General features: G+C 37.5%; 1 long non-coding RNA gene across 1 annotated transcript in view; it reads right to left on the bottom strand.

Moving 5' to 3' along the window:
- Positions 1 to 10,053: 10,053 nt before the first annotated feature.
- The window catches only part of LOC111828018, a 23,709-nt gene continuing 14,457 nt past the window's right edge, over positions 10,054 to 19,305 (bottom strand). The window contains exons 2-3 of the long non-coding RNA XR_002831771.1: positions 14,317 to 14,345; positions 10,054 to 10,082 (exon numbers count right to left, since the gene is read on the bottom strand). This is a non-coding gene — a long non-coding RNA (uncharacterized LOC111828018). The remainder of the gene's footprint in view (positions 10,083 to 14,316; positions 14,346 to 19,305) is intronic.

The raw sequence follows: 19,305 nt of genomic DNA, 5'->3' as shown, positions 1-19,305 counted from the left end.
TGCAACATCTGAATTTCAAAAGTGATGTTAACTCTTCAAAGACTTATTTTTTAACTGCTTATCTTAGTAAGAGGTTGCTAATACAACACCCATCTAAGCATCTGATGCAAAGCCACCCCTGTGTGAGTAAACTTGAGTTTTTTAGGTCTTCAGACTCTGACTTGTAGTAGATAACACCTGTAGCATTGTACATAAAGCTGGTGCAATCTTAGTTTTGTTTCATTTGTTGGGACTTGCTGCTAAATGTTTGGTTCCCACTCTTGGCACATAGGAAAGAACTCAAGGTTGTGGGCAACATCCCCATCCCTGGCAGTAGGTAGCTTGCCTGAGGGGCTGAAAAATGATACCCCTGACTTTTCTTCTTTGTTGAAGGAAGGGTACCACGCCTTTCTCCATCACTGGTATTTTCCAAGAGCAGGAGGTGTTCATGTTCATTAAGCATGTCTAAAAGACTTTTTCTCCAAAGAGAATGTACCTGCCTTACCCTCCTTGTAATCAGAATATTGATTTTTCATCAATTGAATTAACTTTTTTTTCAGTTCTTCTCTGCAGGAGGTATCTTGATATAAAGTAAGACTTGCAAAAGCCAAGTCCCTGAATAACATCTTGAAGCCTCTCTGAGGTGACTTCATGAATCACCACAGATACTTTGCTCCCTTATGACTCAATGAGGAAATTATTTATGTGTCTTTTCCTAAACTGTGGTTAAAAGAATGGTACTCAGTGTTCTTCAATGTCAAGTCAATAAATCTCAGCTTTTGTACCAAACCTAAAGAAGTGTTATATCTTTAGGAGTATGTTGTCATCAGAACATGAAACTATGACCAAAGATGTTACTCATTTTGCCATTGATGTCAGAAACAGTGAAGTAAAACTTGTGCAAATATTGGAGTCTGTACTTGCTCTGCCTCCATCAATGGGACCTTTATACCTTTAAATGTCTCCTCTTCTTCAATACTGTAGCCTCTACTCTCTGAAGTCTTTATATAAATTGTGTACTCGGGCGTGTGCAGGGGGTAGGAGTAGTAATTAGTTTTCTATTGCGGCTGTAACAAATTACCATAAATGTAGTGGCTTCAAACAACCCAAATTTATCATTTTATAGTTTGAGAGGTCAAAGGTTCAAAATGAGTCTCAGTGAGCTAAAATTAAGATGTTTCTTCTGGAAGCTCTAGAGGAGAATCTGTTCCCTTGCCTTTTCCAGCTTCCAGAGGCCACCCACATTCCCTGGCCGGTGGCCTCTCCTTCCATCTTCCAAGCCAGCAATGATGCATCTCTCTGACCATTCTTCCCTAATCACATCTCCCTCAGATTCTGAAACCTCTGCCTCCTTCTTCCACTCTTGAGAACTTTTGTGGTTACATTGGGTCCAACCATATAATCCACAATCACCTCACCATCTGCTGATTTGCATCCTGAATTCCATCTGCAACTCCATCTTGATTCCACCCATAATTCCTCTTTGCCATGTAATAAACATGTTCCCAGGTTCTGGGACTTGAGACATAAACATCTTTCAGGGTCCATTATTGTGCCTACCACAGGTGACATCTTAACTTAGCAAGGAAGAATTAAGACTTACAGATAGGGCCCTAGTCAGTTTGGCTCAGTGCATAGAGCGCCGGCCTACTGACGAAAGGGTCCGGGTTCCATTCCAGTAAAGGGCACATACCTCAGTTGCAGGCTCCTCCCCGGCATCCAATGGATGTGTTTCTCTCACATCGATCATTCTCTCTGTCTTTCCCTCTGTCCTCCACTCTCTCTAAAAATCAATGGAAAAATATCCTTAAGTGAGAATTACATATATATGTACATACACTGAGTGGCCAGATTATTATGACCACCCCATCAGTACTTCGTTGGGCCACCTTTTGCCTTCAATACTGAGGTGATTCTTCTTGGCATTGACTCCATGAGATGTTGAAAGGTGATGTGAGGAATCTGACACCATGCCTGAATAATAGCACTGTCCAGTTCTGTGAGATTTGATGGTTGTGGAACCAGCTGCCTGATGGCTTTTAACTTCGTCCCACAAATGCTCAATGGATTGAGATCTGGTGATTGTGGGGGCCACTTAAGCAAGGTAAAGTCTCCCTCATGTTCTTGAAACCACTCCTGCACAATACGAGCACTGTGGTATGGCGCATTGTCTTGTTGGAAGAAGCCATCTCCATTGGGATACACCATCAACATGATAGGATGAACCTGATCAGCAACGATACTTAGGTATGTTGTGCTATTCGGACGTTGTTCCACACAAATTAAAGGGCCCAAATCATGCCAGGAAAACATGCCCCAAACAATAACACTGCCCCCACCAGCTTGAAGGGTTGTACTCATGCATGTGGGGTGCATGCTTTCATGCTATTTCCGCCAAATCCTCACTCTGCCATCTGCATGATGCAACTGGAAACGTGATTCATCGGACCACATGACTTTTTTCCAATGCTCGACTGTCCAATCCTTGTGTTCCTGTGTGAATTGGAGATATTTTATCTTGGTAACTGCAGACAGCAAAGGTGTTTGAACAGGCCTTCGGCTTCCATATCCCATACAATGCAGTATAGGCTAATTTGCCTACAAACGTCAGGTGGTCATAATAATCTGACCACTCATGTTCAAATATATCCCACGTTCAAAGGCTGTTAAATCACATTGTTTACCCATATCTTCAGAAAAAAATCACTTCTACTGTCGTGGTAAACAACCTGCTTCCCTATTTATAATGGTCTGGCCCTCTAGCAACTTCAGTGCAAAATTATAGCTAGTTTGCCTACAAATGCCAGGTGGTCATAATAATCTGGCCACTCAGTGTGTGTGTGTGTGTGTGTGTGTGTGTGTGTGTGTGTGTATATATATATATTTTTTTTTTACCAGGTAGGTAAATCTGAAGATGAGATCACCAGACAGAAACCACCAGCCGTGGTTGGCCCTGGTAACAAGGATACATTTAGACAACAGGAGAGGCAGGGGAGAAGGCCACCAGTCACTAAAAGAGTCGGCACATCTCACTGCAGGCTACCTCCCTGGTCTTTCTTGGCCACACTCTCATGGGTCTCTCCTCTAGGTCTCACTACTTGATTGGCCTATGCAGGGACTGAACAGTGTAAATTCAAGTACTCAACAAAGTGCCTGAGGGAGGTTTTCACCCACAGTACTTATAGTGGCTACATAATTGCTGTACTTAATTAATTACCAAGTGCTTAAACAAAATCTAAGTACTCAGGCTACCAGATTAGAGCATTTACTCATTTACCAATGATACAGGACTGCTGAATTCAAGTATAAAAGGATTCAGAGACATTCGAGCACCAAACATATGGACGTATCACTGAAAATGTATAGCAAAATACTAATAGGCCTAATATTTCCTTAATTAGTGCAATAGTTTCCTTTTGCTCTTGCAAAAACAGTTACCACAAACTTGTCTTCAAATAACACAAGTTCATTTTCAACACAAATTCATTCGTTCTGGAGTTTAGAAGTCAAAATTAATCTTATGGGGTGTAAGGTATTGGTTAGGACTGGTTCCTTCTGGGGGCTCCATGGGGGATTTAATGTCTTGTTTTCCAGCTTCCAGAGTCTACCTGCATTCTTTGGGTCCTCACCCTTCCCTCCATCTTCAAACACTTCATCCCAACCATGCTTCTAGCAACCATCTCCTTATTTGAACTTCTTGCAAAGCTTTTATAAGGACCCTTGTGATTACAATGGGCCACCTGGATAACACAGGGTAATTTCCTTTCAAGTTTCTTGACTTCATTACATGAGCAAAGTCTCTCCTATCATGTAAAGTGGCATGTTTACAGGTACAGGAGTTAAGACATAAATACCTTTGGGGAAGGGGGCACATTATTCAGTCTACCACAGTAAGATAACCCTGCTTTTTAGCTTAGTGCATGGCCAAATAAAACAAAGATGGTAATTTCAGTCTCTTTTTAAATTAGGTGTGACTATGTGGCTAGGTTTTGGTAACAAGATATAAGATGAAGTGCCCTGTGAACATTTCAGGAAGTGCATCTAAAGGAAGGCCCTGTGCCTTCCTCCATCCTGGTGCCTGGAATGCAGATACAATGGCTAGAATTCTAGCAGCTATCTTGGCTTGCAGAGTTAACCTTCACAGTGGAAGCCATAGTGGAAAAAACAGATAGAAGGAATTTGTGTTTCTTTTGGGACAGCAAAACAAGTTTGAACTGACCTCTAGATTTCTTGAATGTGAGAGAGAAATATATTTGTCTTGTTTAAGCTATGATTTTGTGAAATTTTCTGTTACTTATAGACACATTTAATGCTAACGCATATTTTCACATAACATAGATTAGCATTACACTTTCATCTTTTAAAACATCTTTATCATTGGCTCTGTTAGAAAATATTTTTCATAAGTGGAGGGATGTTATCATAATGATAGTTAATGTGCTTATAAGCAAGGAGCCAAAAGGAAATCTCTAGCTACAGCGAGATTTAAGAAGATGAAATATAAATTTATATTATCGGTTTATTTCCTTATCACTGTACCAAGTAAAGCAAAATCCTAATACATTTATAACTTTAAAATATCTCTCTAAAGGCTAGCACCAAATATCGACCAAAGCACAATGCCAATTTAGAAAGACTCCTCTAAAGGTCTCTGCATCGTTCTGTCTCCAGGCTGAGAGCCAGCTATTTCATCTTTTTAATCTGTGAGCTTAACAACAAAGCTATAATTTAAAATTGTAAAAAGGAAAAGTGCACCAAAAATGATATGTATTTTTATCTTTTCTTTTTCTACCAGGGTATTGAATGTTTACCGCCTTTATCCTTTTACACTCAGTGTATGAGTTCAGAAAAAGAAAAATTCTCTATTTAAATGTGTTCACTTAACGCACAAACATTCCCAAATAGAATTTCTCAAGCCAATCAATTTCTAGATTCAATTGTGTGTGTGTGTGTGTGTGTGTGTATACAGAATTTCTGTATTCAATTTTATATACACACAAGCACATATTATTTCACTAAAATATGTATTGTTCCCAAATTAGATCCCAGGGCAAAATGGAATTCTTTATGCTATATGTTTACCAGTTTCTACTCATTCAAAAGCATCACTGAAGAGGGAGAACATCTAGTTACCATCTTCTTATTAATATTTAATTTGTATATCTGTGTGTAATACACATAATATATGAAATATATTCATAGTAATGTTTGCTAAAGATGTACTTTTTTCTCTATAAATGAACTCTTCAAATATTAAATCTACAGGTGAATAGAATTTTAAAGGCAAATAATACAGAAGATACTAAAGAAGAGTGTAATAAAATATTATTGTCACCGACTGAAGCAAACTTAGAGTCAAAATGACCAAAAGCACAAGAATAAAACCATTACATGTTACACATAAACTTGCACAGCCCCTAACATTTGACTATTTTGCTTACATAGATTATACAAGAGGAGAAAGCATAGCAAGTGAATAATGTGAAGCGTACATAACAGCCTTCAATTTACAATGAAATGATGCTCGGTAAGTTTATCTGCAAGGTGATTACCCCAAACTCAGAGCATAGTTTCGTTTTACCCCAACATTATATTGTTAAAAAGTTGAAAAAATTTTACAATGAATAAGTGTATCCTCCCCCACCTAGATTCTCCTACTAACATTTGCTATATTTACTGTATCATATATCAATAATTACATTTCCCCTCTGATGGAAGGCTGCTGTTCTATGTCACATAAATTAAATTAAGCTTACAGGATGGCACTAATTTACATTAAGTTGTTGAACCTTCTCCAAGGTTTGCATTTGTGTAACAGAAAACTCAGAAATGAGAGAAAGTAGAAGAAGCAGACTATTCATAATATTATCACCAACACAATCACTGTACTAGTAAATACTGTTGCTTTGCATAATTCTTATTTTCATATAATAGCAATTATATTTAGCATTTTTCATAAAATTTACATAATTTTTTCTGTAATTTTAAAGGAGCAACAGCATATTGAATGTATTTGGCTATTACTTAACCATTCACTTGGAATATAGCAGTTAGGTAGTTCTTATATCATAAAAATGCTGCCATGAATTACTTGGTGCTTCATTTTCCCCCTTACCTGTTTTTCCTTAGATTCAGAAGTGGAATTACTGTTTCAGCAGGAAGAAATATATTGATATTTATCCAATTCATATTATGTATGAAAACACTCCATTTTTGTCTGTTAAAAAATCTACTGTTGATACCTAAGGATGGTAAATTACAGTGATATCTTCCTTTCGATATTTAGGATCTGTCTCTTTCTTATTCATTTCAGCAAAAAAATTCTATTTCATACTTTTTTTACAGTGTAAACTCTAATAATCCAAATATATGGTATGCTTTGGAGGTGTGTAGAAAAAAATAGCTAGGGGTATCCGTTGCTACAGATGGAAATTGAAAGATAGGAAAATGGTCACACTCTGTACTAGAGATCCATTCATTTGTCACAGAGATAAATTAAGCTAACCTGTCCTGAACTCTAGTGCTGTAAGTTCCCACTTGATTTTGAGTTCATGCCCATAAGCTATGCAAGTTATGGGACATAAAAATATAGAAACATTGAGGGTAATTTATGGCAGCTTTTAAGTTGATGTTGCAATGTAAAAGTTGCATAAGAGTGAAAAGAGAAATGAATTAAATAGGATGGGAAAAATTATTGGGTGAGAAAGAAAATGAAAAAAGGTATCGGGCAGATTCAAGGCTAGAAAAAGCAGTACTTTAACCACCAAAGGCAGAGAAACATCCACACCTGTCTGAGGTTCCATATTCTAAGGTCATTGCACTATTATAATCTTTGCCTTTGCTTCTATAACAATCTTGTAACTGTAATTAAAAACTGTGCTAGCACAATGGAGGGAATTTCCTCAGACTCTTATTAATAAAAACTATTTGGGTTCCTGGACACGATCATCTAATTCCAAGGTCATAAAGCAACTTTTGCAAACCTTTTCGGGGACTACCATCAGAGAACTGCCATTTCACTGTCAAAAACACAGGCTTGATACAGAGTACTACATCATAAAACATTACACTAAATCCTGGACACTGCCTGCATATGTCTATCCCCAGCCCTAAGATGCATCATTAGAATTCAACCATCACTACCTAACATCTAAATTAATTTTTAAAACATTTTATGAATACATCACATCGATGTGCTGTTAATTCCCTTCCCTATTTGCTACGTTTCCTCATTCTTAATGGAAATGCTCATCGATTACTTAATCTCATTATGCTCTTGCTAAGTGAATTAATATGCTTAGGATGTTAAATTGAAGGATTCCTGCTCATCTGTCCGAACTTTATAATTTCACCAGGTTGACAGATTAATTTCCAAGAAAAAGCCATTAGCACTAGTCTCCTCCCTGCTATTAAACATGACATGTGAAATAAAAATAATTGGAAACAGCTGGACAAGACTTTCCAGGGTAATATTTAAGGATTATGCCCAATGAAACATTAATCTGTAGTATTATGTTGGAATTAGTTTTGCTATACAGTTTAAAGTTCAACTTAACTTTTGGAGAATTGTCACATCTCACTAGAATGGAATTTACAGCTATGAAAAAAGTGGCAGATCGCCACTGATCTTAGCCAAACAGAATAAAAAAGGAGACTAGAAACTTAGAAGTGATGAAAGTAAAAATAAAAAGATAGATAATACACTTTCATTATAAGTGCCTTTTTGTTACAAATCATTGCCATTTTTCTAAAAATCAATCAAATTTTAGTTTGTATTTGGAAATCGCTGAGCACACTAGCTTAAGTTTAAGAAATATTACAATTTCATTTCCTAATATTTAAAACTATTACAAGCCAACCTGACATTTAAAAGGAAGCACTGAATTCTTAAATCTTAGCATTGCATACTGAAATATTTACAGATAAATTGATAAATCTAAGATTTGATTAATAATCCAGCATAGTGGGGGATAGAGAGGACTAGAGAAAGCCAAATGAGCCACATGTTGATAATTATAGAAACCAGCGAATAAGTACATGAGAGTTTCATATTCTTTTCTCTACCTCATATGGTCATTCTTCACAAAAATAGGTGTTTTTTTTAATGACACAACTCTAGAATACGTATTGCAAATACCTCTAGTAAAAAAACATATGTAAACATATGTGTGAGAGGGAAACAAGGAAAGAATACAAAATACTAAAAATACTGTTTCCTAATAGATAAGAATGCACTCACTCCACATACTGGTTAGTTTATTGAATAACCAGAAGTTGTTGAGCACATATTATGTGCCAATGACCAATGACATAAATGCTGAGGACACCAAGAAAAGCAAAATCACACACTCACCCCTTGTGAGGTGAACAGATATTCAAAGAAATAAGTACAGCCTATACAGTAGGTCATGTGAAGGATTATGAATAATACTATGGAGAAGAGGGAAGAACAACCCAATCCTTAACGGTAAGATCATAATAAATTAATGACAGAGCAGGGGCTAGAACACATGTTTTCTTATTTCTGATTTAAAGCTGTCTTAAGGATACAGGGAACACAACTATAGAAAATATAGGAACCGTTACAGAAAATATAGGAACAAATTGTGGGAAATAATCTAGAAATTTATTAGACAGCAACTCTGGGGCCACATAGTTTCTCATCTTCACACACTTTTCCACCTTTGTTTCCATTTCTTTCTGCAAACCAGCTTCTCCACTCACTTACCTGCTTTTATATGAACTATATCACAGCTCTCCTGAGAGAAACATCTGCATAATTCTAATCCCATCTCCTATACTTCATGAACTTGATCTCTACCTGATTCCAAATTCCTTGGAGAAGAACTTTATGAGTCTCATTGGCTTTAAGTACCTGCAAATAAACTGATATGGGAGAGGGAGGAGGTCATTGGAGCTCAGCCCTTTAGGCTGTGAATGAGGTGTGGTATCTCAGAAATGAGTCTTGTAATGGTGACTGTCTCCTGGGGAAGGGCTGTTTCCACTACTTTCTCGAGAACTGTATTATGGAAATTAATACGACCCTAACATAAAGCTCCCTGAAACTGCTTAAAAGGAAAGATCTCTGGTAAACTTAAATTATACCATTTTTAAAATAAGGTTGTCTTTTGAAAAAAATTAAATGATAAAGCACCATAAGTTAAGAAAGATATCATGTCCATTGTTTTTACAAAAGAGGTTGATTGATACTTTTTGAAAGGTTGCCCAGACAAAAACAATGGCAACAACAAAAACAGCACAAAATATAGGAGAAAGTTTTGGTCATTTTAATATTTCCTCAACCCAGATTTCTTAGTATTCATAAAGAAGTAGAATATAGATACAAATGTTATGGTCTCATTATACTTATATTTCATAAATCTATAGAATTATATGATATTGAATTAAGAAAAGAAAATGATTTTAAATGCAGGAAAATATAACTAATTTTGCCTAAATCATGCATTGATTTTAACAAAATAGAGCGTGTGAGTAAGTATGGTAAAAAAAATAGTATTAAAAATTATGTATACTTCATTCTCTTTGCCAGGAGCAGTTCGGTTGACTCTTATCTAATACTTCATAATAGGAAACTATTCCAAAATACTTTGCAGCAATAATGAGTCCCCAGAAGCTATTACATGTGCAAAAACTAATCTCAGACTAGCAGAGAGGGAATTAGGAAGAATTTCATGCTGGAGAAGAGATAACCCTGAAATATCTTCTTGCCCATAGAATATGGAAATAAAATGATATTGCACATAATTGTATCTTTATTTCTATTTTCTCATTCTCTTATTTTAGCAATTAGTAGTAATTATAAGGTAACAATGAAAACAAAACTGAGTCAAAAAAGACAATAAAAAATAAGAACACCGATAAAATATTAGAGATAAAGGAAATGGAACTCTTATACATTATTGAAGGGGAGATAAAGTGGTATAAGCACTTTAAAAACCTGTTCTCCAATGTTATATATACATATATACAAAGCCACATGTGCATATAACCTGTGATCCAGTAATTTCATCTCTAGATAGGCACACCTGTGTGAAGCAAGATATCTTAAGAATGTGCATAGCTTTATTCTTAATGGTCCCAAACTTGAAACAACACAAATGTTCATCACAATAGAATAGATAAATGAATTAATACAAAATGATTAGAAATGCACTGAGAATAAGCAACCTCTTTCTAAATTAGAAAAATTCTCACAAATATAATTTTCAGCAAAAGTAGCCAGACACAAAAGGATATATACTGTATGATACCTTTTATGTGAAGTTCAAAATAGTCAAAACAAACTATAGTGAAGGAAATCAAAGTATTGTTTACCTTTAGGTGTGGGTTCTACAGGTTTATACATTTATAAAAATTGATCTAGCTCTACACATAACATTTTAGTTCACTGTAATTATGCTATACTTAATAAGGAAATAATTTAAGGAAGCATAGAAGACATAACTGCATCAGTACTGAAAATAGCTGTAGAAGTATAACAATGCAGAATCAATATTGCAGAAAATATAATCCATAGGGTCAAATCTTCCACAACCCAGAGGGGAACAAAAATGAAGAAATAAAAGCGATCTGTGAGAAGATATGAATGTGAAAGACATATAATGGTGATACAATCTATATTTATATTTTTGAAATAAGAACATAAATAGAACTGAAAAATAGTCAAATATATAATAAATGAAATCTTGACTACAGTGAAAATGTGAATGTTCAGATTAAAAGCATTCATTGTGTGGTAGGCAAAATTGACAAAATACAAAATCTAGAGAGTTGGGTGAAGTATTACATTTTAAGGATAAATTAAGGATGCTACAAGTGTCTGCTCATCAGTATGACTCTCCAGATGTCTACCTTCATCCATGTTCTTCCTTGAAAACTTGGCAGAACAAGAAGACACTCACTAAGGACAAAAATCAAACTGGTGCCAGACTTCTCCGTGTACAATATTAGATGCCGGAGATGGAATAATAGCTGGAGATAATTGACAGGGAGTTTGACTCCAGAATTCTATTCTCAGCACAATTGACATTTACTTAATAAAGCAACATAAAGATAGACATATAAAGAAAGCCCTGGCTGGTGTGGCTCAGTTGATTGGACATCGTCCATGCACCAAAAGATTGTGGGTTTGATTCCTGGTCAGGGTACATGCTCGGTTTTTGGGCTCCATCCCTGGTGGTGGGCATACAGGAGGCAGCTGATCCATGTTTCCCCCTCACACCAATATTTCTCTCTCTCTTCCTCTCCCTTCCTCTCTCTCTAAATAATCAATATTTAAAGAAACAAATATACAGCCTGGCTGGTTTAGCTCAGTGATTGAGCATCGACCCATGAACCAGGTCTTGGCCCAATTCCAGTCAGGGCACATGACCAGGTTGCTCAATCCCCTGTGTGGGGCATGCAGGAGTCACCAATAAATGATTCTCTCTCATCATTGATGTTTCTATCTCTTTCTCCCTTTCCATTCCTCTCTGTAATAAAAAATACAATTTTTAAAAAAAGGTTATTTGGATCTAGAGGGGAAATGGACCTAATATTTTTTCTAGATGTATTACATATGTTGTGTCATACCTCCTCATAACACTGTTCTGCTATATGGATATGGATATGGATAATTACCCCTATTTTCAAAAATGTGAAATTAGAGCTGCAAATATATTTTAATTGGCTTATTACAGTCATTAGTTTTTAAATCTAGATCTAATGCAGCCTTTAAAGTTATTTCACTTTCTCCCTTGCAATCTTTCAGTTTTAGCCTTAGAAAAAATAGAATTCAAATGAACAGTGAAGTGAAATTTTACCAAAAATATAACTTACATTATTAAAAGACAAGAAGAAAAATTAAGATAAGCATTTTGCTGCAAAACTTATCAGAAACTATAAAAATGAATTCATTACATAAACTATTAAAAAGAAAGTAAGTGAAAAAAGAAACCATCAACAAAACAAAGAAAGCCCACTGCATGGGAGAACATATTTGCCAATGTTATCACCAATAAGGGTTTAATATCCAACATTTATAGGGAACTCATACAACTTAACAAAAGGAAGATAAACAACCCAATCAAAAAATGGGCAATGGACCTAAATAGATACTTTTCAAAAGAATACAGAAGGAAGGCCAAGAGACATATGAAAACATGCTCAAAGTCACTAATCATCCAAGAGATGCAAATCAAAACGACAATGCAATACCATCTCACACCTGTCTGAATGGCTATCGTCAACAAATCAACAAAGAACAAGTGCTGGCGAGGATGTGGAGAAAAAGGAACCCTCGTGCACTGCTGGTGGGAATGCAGACTGGTGCAGCCACTGTGGAGAACAGTATGAAGTTTCCTCAAAAAACTAAAAATGGAACTCCCATTTGACCTAGTGATCCCACGTCTAGGAATATATCCCAAGAAACTAGAAACACCAATCAGAAAGGATATATGCACCCCTATGTTCATAGCGGCACAATTTACAATAGCTAAGATTTGGAAACAGACTAAGTGCCCATCAGCAGATGAGTGGATTAGAAAACCGTGGTACATCTACACAATGGAATACTACGCTGCAGTAAAAAAAGAAGGAACTCCTACCATTTGCAACAGTGTGGATGGAACTGAAGAGCAGTTATGCTAAGTGAAATAAGCCAGTCAGAGAAAGATAAATACCACATGATCTCACTCATTTATGGAATATAATGAACAACATAAACTGATGAACAAAAACAGAGACAGAGACAGAGAAGCATTGATCAGACCATCAAACCTCAGAGGGAAGGTAGGGGAGGGTGGGGGTAAGGGGGAGAGATCAACCAAAGGACTTGTATGCATGCATATAAGCATAACCAATGGACACAGACAACAGGGGGGTGAGGGCATGAGTGGGTGGGTTGGCGTGATAAAGGGGGGATAAGGACACATATGTAATACCTTAATCAATGAAGAAATTAAAAAAATAAGTAAAATGTAATACTTAGCAATTATAACATCTTTTTTATCCCAAAATCCTTATTAACCTATGTAAAAGAAGAATAAAATCTTCACAAAATGGAAATACTAAGAGATTGAATAAGTATACCTGCAGTAACTTGATGCTAACTACCCAGAATTAGGGCAGGCTTCACAGGTTAAGGACACAGTCAGTGCTGCACACCACTCTCCTCACTCCAGACACCAGACACCATCTTGAGAGTTCCCATGCTACCCACACTTCTGATCAACTGGCTAAACGTTTGGGGATTTCCATTACCCCTTAGGTTCAATAACTTGCTAGACTAATGCATAAAATTCAGGAAAGCACTATATTAAAAATTATAGTCTTACTACATCAAAAAAGGATACAAATCAGGACCAACAAAAAGAAAGAAGAGACACATGGGAATAGTCTGGAAAGTCCATTCTCCCTCCCCACACTCACACAAAGAAGCTTCCAGTGACCTATTCCTGTGGAGTCATGCTGAATCACCTCACAGCACACTGATGAGTAACAATATGCACAGAGGATCATTCACCAGAGAAGCTCATGTGGGCATCAGGGTCCCAAGATTTTATTAGGGTCTCATTATGTAGGCATGATCATAGAATTATTGCCCATGTAATTAAACTCAATCTCCAGCTTTTTCTTCCTTCCCAGGAGGTCAGGCTGGATGATGCGGTTCAAAGCCCAAACCCTCTAATTACATGGTTGATATTTCTGGAGTGGCCAGCCCCTATCCTGAGTCATACGGTTAGCACAAATAATCAAGGGGCTATCCACAGTGGCCTCATTAGCATAAACTATCAAGAACTACCAATAACAAAGACAATTCTATCACTTGGGAACTTCCAGAGTTTCAGGGGCTACCTCCCAAAAACTGGAGACAAAATCCAGCCAAAAATTTTAATTGTACAATAATATATACAGCACTTTACTTTGTACCCAGAATATATATTGCTGTCATTATTATTGTTGTTAATAATGTTCACAGGACACTAATTTGAAAGGGACAATTAAAAATACGTCTATGATTTATCTTCTAGCCTCAGGGACAACTGAGAATTTGACATTTATTAAAATTCTCCTTGCACATTAACTCAAGGAATCATAGAAGCATACTAGACATGGATTAATGAGAATTCATGCAAGGTTATTATTTTACAGACCATGCACTTGCACTTCATTGTTGGCTTTATTGAGTAACAAGAACAGATTGATATTATGCTGTACTGGAAAATGGGTGTCAGTCATGTCCATCCAAGGAGGTCATCATATACATCTTCAAAGTATAAAAGCTGAAAGGATGCACAGAACATATTGTTTCCTTCTATTTAGGTGGTTCATAGTCACCTTGTCTCATTTCTTGTGACCAGATTCATCTAAAAAATAAAGTAAGAATATAAAAAAGACACACGTAAGAATCCCAAAACCTCTAATTTGTTGTTCCTGTTCATGCAGTGTAGCCTGCTACACATCCTGTTTTAAAGATAAATAAACTTAGTCCTGGATGAATCCTATTTGACCTGTAATTTAAGAGTCAGTTGGAACCCAAGAGCACCGCTTCCACTCAAGTGACTGGGTGTCACACTAAAATTATCTGAAACACTGGGAGCTCACATTTTCAAATATATGAAAAATTTACAGAAATCTTAGGAAAGCAAATTGAACAGTGCAATAATACTTTTAATGGTGAGAAACCATCTCAAATGGGCTTAAACATAAAAAATTATTATCACAATAAATCGAAAGTCTAGCAGTAATGTGAACTTCAAGTAATATTCCTTATGGGTCCTGTCTCTGTTATCTGATACAAATTCCTCTTTTGTGTGCTAGCTGACTTTGACATGGGTATAGAATAGGTGTAGTTATTCCCAGTATGATTCTCATAAAACCAACCAGAGGAAGAAAATATCTCTTGATTAAAAATATCAAGTGAAATTCATGGTACTCACTCTATAAAAGCTTAGATATTACAGCACTCCTTTGACTGTTCAAGGTCTAGATCTTACAGCTAACCCTGAACAAAGGAGTTCTGTATGTTAATAGCTTAGGCCCAGCCTCCATGTTCATCCTAAACCAAAAATTGCTATATGGGAAATAGAGTTAAGGTTGTTGGATTGTTTTCATTTGTTTGCTTTAGGGATGGGGTGAGCATAGATATAATATCCTATATAATAAAGAGCTAATATGTTAATGGTTGTCATGTCCTCACACCATCACATCGTAATGGCTCAGACACTCAACACTGGGAAGAGAGAAATGGGGACCAGCCAGGCACAAATGAGCTTGCAAGAGAGGAATGGGGACCAGCCAGTCTGTGGCCCGGGAGAGGGATAAGCTGCCTGCCCTGTGGTCCTGAGCACCTGCAGCTGTGGCCCAGGCAAAGCCACCTGCCCACGGTCCTCTGAGGCTGTGGACGGCCTGGGTGAAGCCAGCCCAGGTCCTGGGTGCCTGCGGCCGGCCGGAGAAGGGAATCCTGGGTCCCAGGTGCGGGGTGAGGCAGAGGTGGTTAGGGGCAATCAGGCCATCAGGGGAGCAGTTAGGGGTGATCAGGCAGGCAGGCAGAGGTGGTTAGGGGCAATCAGGCAGGCACAAGTGGTTAGGGATGATCAGGCAGGCAGGGAGAGGGGTTAGGGGTGATCAGCCCCTGAGGGGTCCTGGATTGGAGAGGGTGCTGGCTGGTCTGAGGGATACCTCCCCCCCTCCCCTGGGCTGTGCATGGAATTTTGTGCACCCGGGCCTCTAGTGTATATGTATGTATATATATAATAGATCTGTCTTTTCTTTCTAAGTTAAGAAATAAATGGAAAACACAAAAAAGGAGTTAGACATATGGAGAGAAAAATGTCAGCCTGTTTACATATAGACTGACTAGAGAATATGGCTTAGAATGTGGCCCAGTGACTTGGCTCACATTCCAATCAGAGATCTCTGGAGACTCTCATTAAGGCAAAGCCTTTTCTAAGTTTATCCATGCTGCTTTGCTGAGGGGGAGAAAATATAACAACGGAGAAATGAGTTGAGTTCAGAACACTTGGTCTCTTCTTCCAACTCACAGTCAGCTATCATTCTCTTTCCATAGGAAAGACTGAGTGAGGAGTGGAGAGTGTTACTCTACCTGAAATCTGTCCATATGGAAAAATAAAGCCAAGACCTTAAATATTGTTCACCTTCTTCATTGCCAATGATGGTGATTAGCTTGGGTTGATAAGGGCCTATCCTTTTAAACAACTTAACTAGAAAATCTAAATTCTTGTTAACAGCGGGTGAGGACAAAACTGATGCCGGGGAGTTCACTGGCTCTATCCACCACAGACACATTAAGAATATATCATGGCAAAGACTTCCTGAAAAACATGGCAGGCACATACATTTATCCCTGTTCCCTTCCCAAACCTCCCCAAACTTGACCAAAATGGTACCTATATATAAAATTATTAACTCACAAGGAAAATGAAAATGATAAAAATAAATAAAAACACTCTAGTGAAGTTAATACAATGTTGGCAGTATATGGATAGAATAATAGCAACAGAAAGCTAAGTAACTTCATGGAGAGAAGCCAGGGTCAATATGCCAATTCATGTCACAAAACTACAGAAAGACTCAGGAATTGAAGGTACCCACCATCTCCAGAAATCTGGGGGTAAGGCATAAAACAGAAAGATTGGTAGAAAGTCTGAAACAAAAGTATTGGAACCATAGATACTATTTTTGAGGCTGTACAACAATGTGATTAACCAATACTCTCCATAGCTGCAGTGTTGATTTCTACAGAAGATGCCCCCAACAGCCGAGAAACAGCTGACAAACAGGATGAGATGTTGTACTGTCAAAGAAGGAATAAGTGAAGTGAAAGTATGATTGCTGAAATTTGAGAACATTCCTCCAAACCCCTCAATACCCTGACAACTACCTCGGGTTGAAGAATGCTGGGAAAACTGACTAGCTTATAGGAAATGTTGAGCATCCCTTTCTAATCACCTTTCAGTAAATGCCAGAAGTCCGCAAGCTAAAGCTGATAGAGCTTTCCATGAGCATCTCGGTAAACTCTTGGATATAAATAGATAGTTTAAGTCAATAATATTTGAGTAAAGCTTCAACTTTTATTGAAGCTATTCTTCTTTTCAGATTAAAGAAATAATTGTATATGGAGTAGAATGGTAAAATAATTTATCATGATCTAAAAAATTTTCTTGGTCTGAACCATGAAATTTAATGGGACATTATTAACATTCTGGTGAAATATATGTGGTTAGCTCTATCAATTTTTGAGAAAATTTAGCATTTTTTCAATGCTCAAGAACAATGATGAGCTACTTATAAATTTTGTTGAAATAGTGAAGTTGTTTAATGAAAATGATTTATTTTATTTTGTATAATTATTTCACGACATCAAAATACATTCCTGGTTTTCTGATTTTTGCCCAATATCAGAGAATGTTCCTGGAAGCAGTTTTATTTTATTTCATAAAGTCTTTGCTGTGTCCCATTAGAGTCTAAAGATTCATGCTTATAACAGAAACATCTGTCATTATCCAAGAGATTCCAAGAGAGTATTCCAAGAGATTCCTATAACAAGGGATATATGTGTTTCAAAGAAATAAGGACAAATTAAAGAAAGGACAATGACAATGACAAAATATAGAATACGTACTATTTAGAGAATGCACATGATGCCTACCATGACTCAGGTCTGCTTTGTAGGTAAAAATGCAAATGTTTTGGATCTCACTACGAGAGGACTATTTATAAATAGATGTGTCCATACCCTATGAGAGGTAACTTGGATTACTGTGTTTGTTGTAGCTTTATTTTGTCAATGGTCTCATTAGTTCACCATTCTGAATACATGTTTTTGCCATGTAACTTTGCAGTGCCATCCGCACTGTCTCAGAGCTCTACCAAGTTACTTGCTTGGGAAAATATGTTATTAGTAAGTGTGATGAGATTAATGACTTGAGAGCATATGTGTGACTATCTTGCTCCTCTGTATTTACCATGAAAACATACCTGAGCTGACCTTCTGGAGGATCATACCATCCCCAGAGATGTGAGCAAGGTCAGGCAAGATCAGAAAGACACCTAGCTGAAAAGTAGTTTTCAACAGCCATGTGAACAAACACAGCTGAGATCAGCTAAGCTCAAAGAAGATCATCTGAATCCTACAAAATCATCAGCTGAATAAATTTTATTGTATACCACTGAGCTTTTGTGACCATGGAGAGCAGACACAAGTTTATACAGTAATTTATTTTCATTCATTAATTTTATTTTGTATTGTTTTGTATTGCTTTTGTTATCACACCTTTCAGCAATCAACAAAAACTAGTATAGCTATCCTGATATAAATTTGCTAAACATCGTCCATCCAATGAGTCTCCATTTAGCGCTGCTTGAGTGGGTTTTCTGTTACCTACAGCCAAAAACAGTATAAATGATGCAATCTGTGCTTTCATTCTGGAAGCAGTGAGAAAGCACTGAGTGATGGCAACACTTCAAAGTCTCACAAGTATAATAGCCAATACTTGGTCTAGATTTTCTACACATCTGCTTGACCAGAAGCAAATTTTCTAATCGTATATAATAAAAGCCTAATATGCAAATTAACTGAACGACAGAACAACTGGTGGAACAACTGGTGGAATGACCAGTTGCTATGATGCATACTGATCACCAGGGGGCAGACACTCAATGCAGGAGCTGCCCCCAGCCTGCAGGCCCTAGGCCAGCCAAGGCGGGTGCCAGCGGGGGCCCCCCCGATCACCCTACCGGTCGCCCCACAGATTGGCCCTGATCGCAGGCCAGGCCTAAGGACCCTACCCATGCGCTAATTCTGTGCAATGGGCCTCTAGTCCTATATAATAAAAGGCTAATATGTAAATCGACTGAACAGCAGAACAACTGGTCACTATAATACGCACTGACCACCAGGGGGCAAATGCTCACTGCAGAAGATGCCCCCTGGTGGTTAGTGCGCTCCCATAACGGGCGTGACACGCAGCCAAAAGCTGGGCTCCCCACTGGCAAATGCAGCAGAGAGGTGGGAGTGAGCCTAAGCCAGCAGTTGGACATCCCCCGAGGAGTCCCAGACTGTGAGAGGGTGCAGGTTGGACTGAGTGAACCCCCCCCCCCCCCCCAGTGCACAAATGTCGTGCACCAGGCCTCTAGTTTGAATATAAGTATCTTACCTTCTTGCTTTCTACTCTGAGCCAAGATTAATCGCATGAGGTTTAGCAACTTAAAGTAGGTAACAAACACTGAGATCAATATCCAGTGAGTCATATGAGGCCAGCAAAAACTTCCGTATAACCAACTTACCTTTTATATATTTGATGT

Source organism: Myotis lucifugus, unplaced genomic scaffold (genome assembly GCF_000147115.1).
Source record: "Myotis lucifugus unplaced genomic scaffold, Myoluc2.0 scaffold_266, whole genome shotgun sequence".
In the NCBI taxonomy this organism is placed as follows: domain Eukaryota; kingdom Metazoa; phylum Chordata; class Mammalia; order Chiroptera; family Vespertilionidae; genus Myotis; species Myotis lucifugus.
Note: the sequence above shows the minus strand (reverse complement) of the source record. Positions and strands in the feature narration are given on the sequence as shown.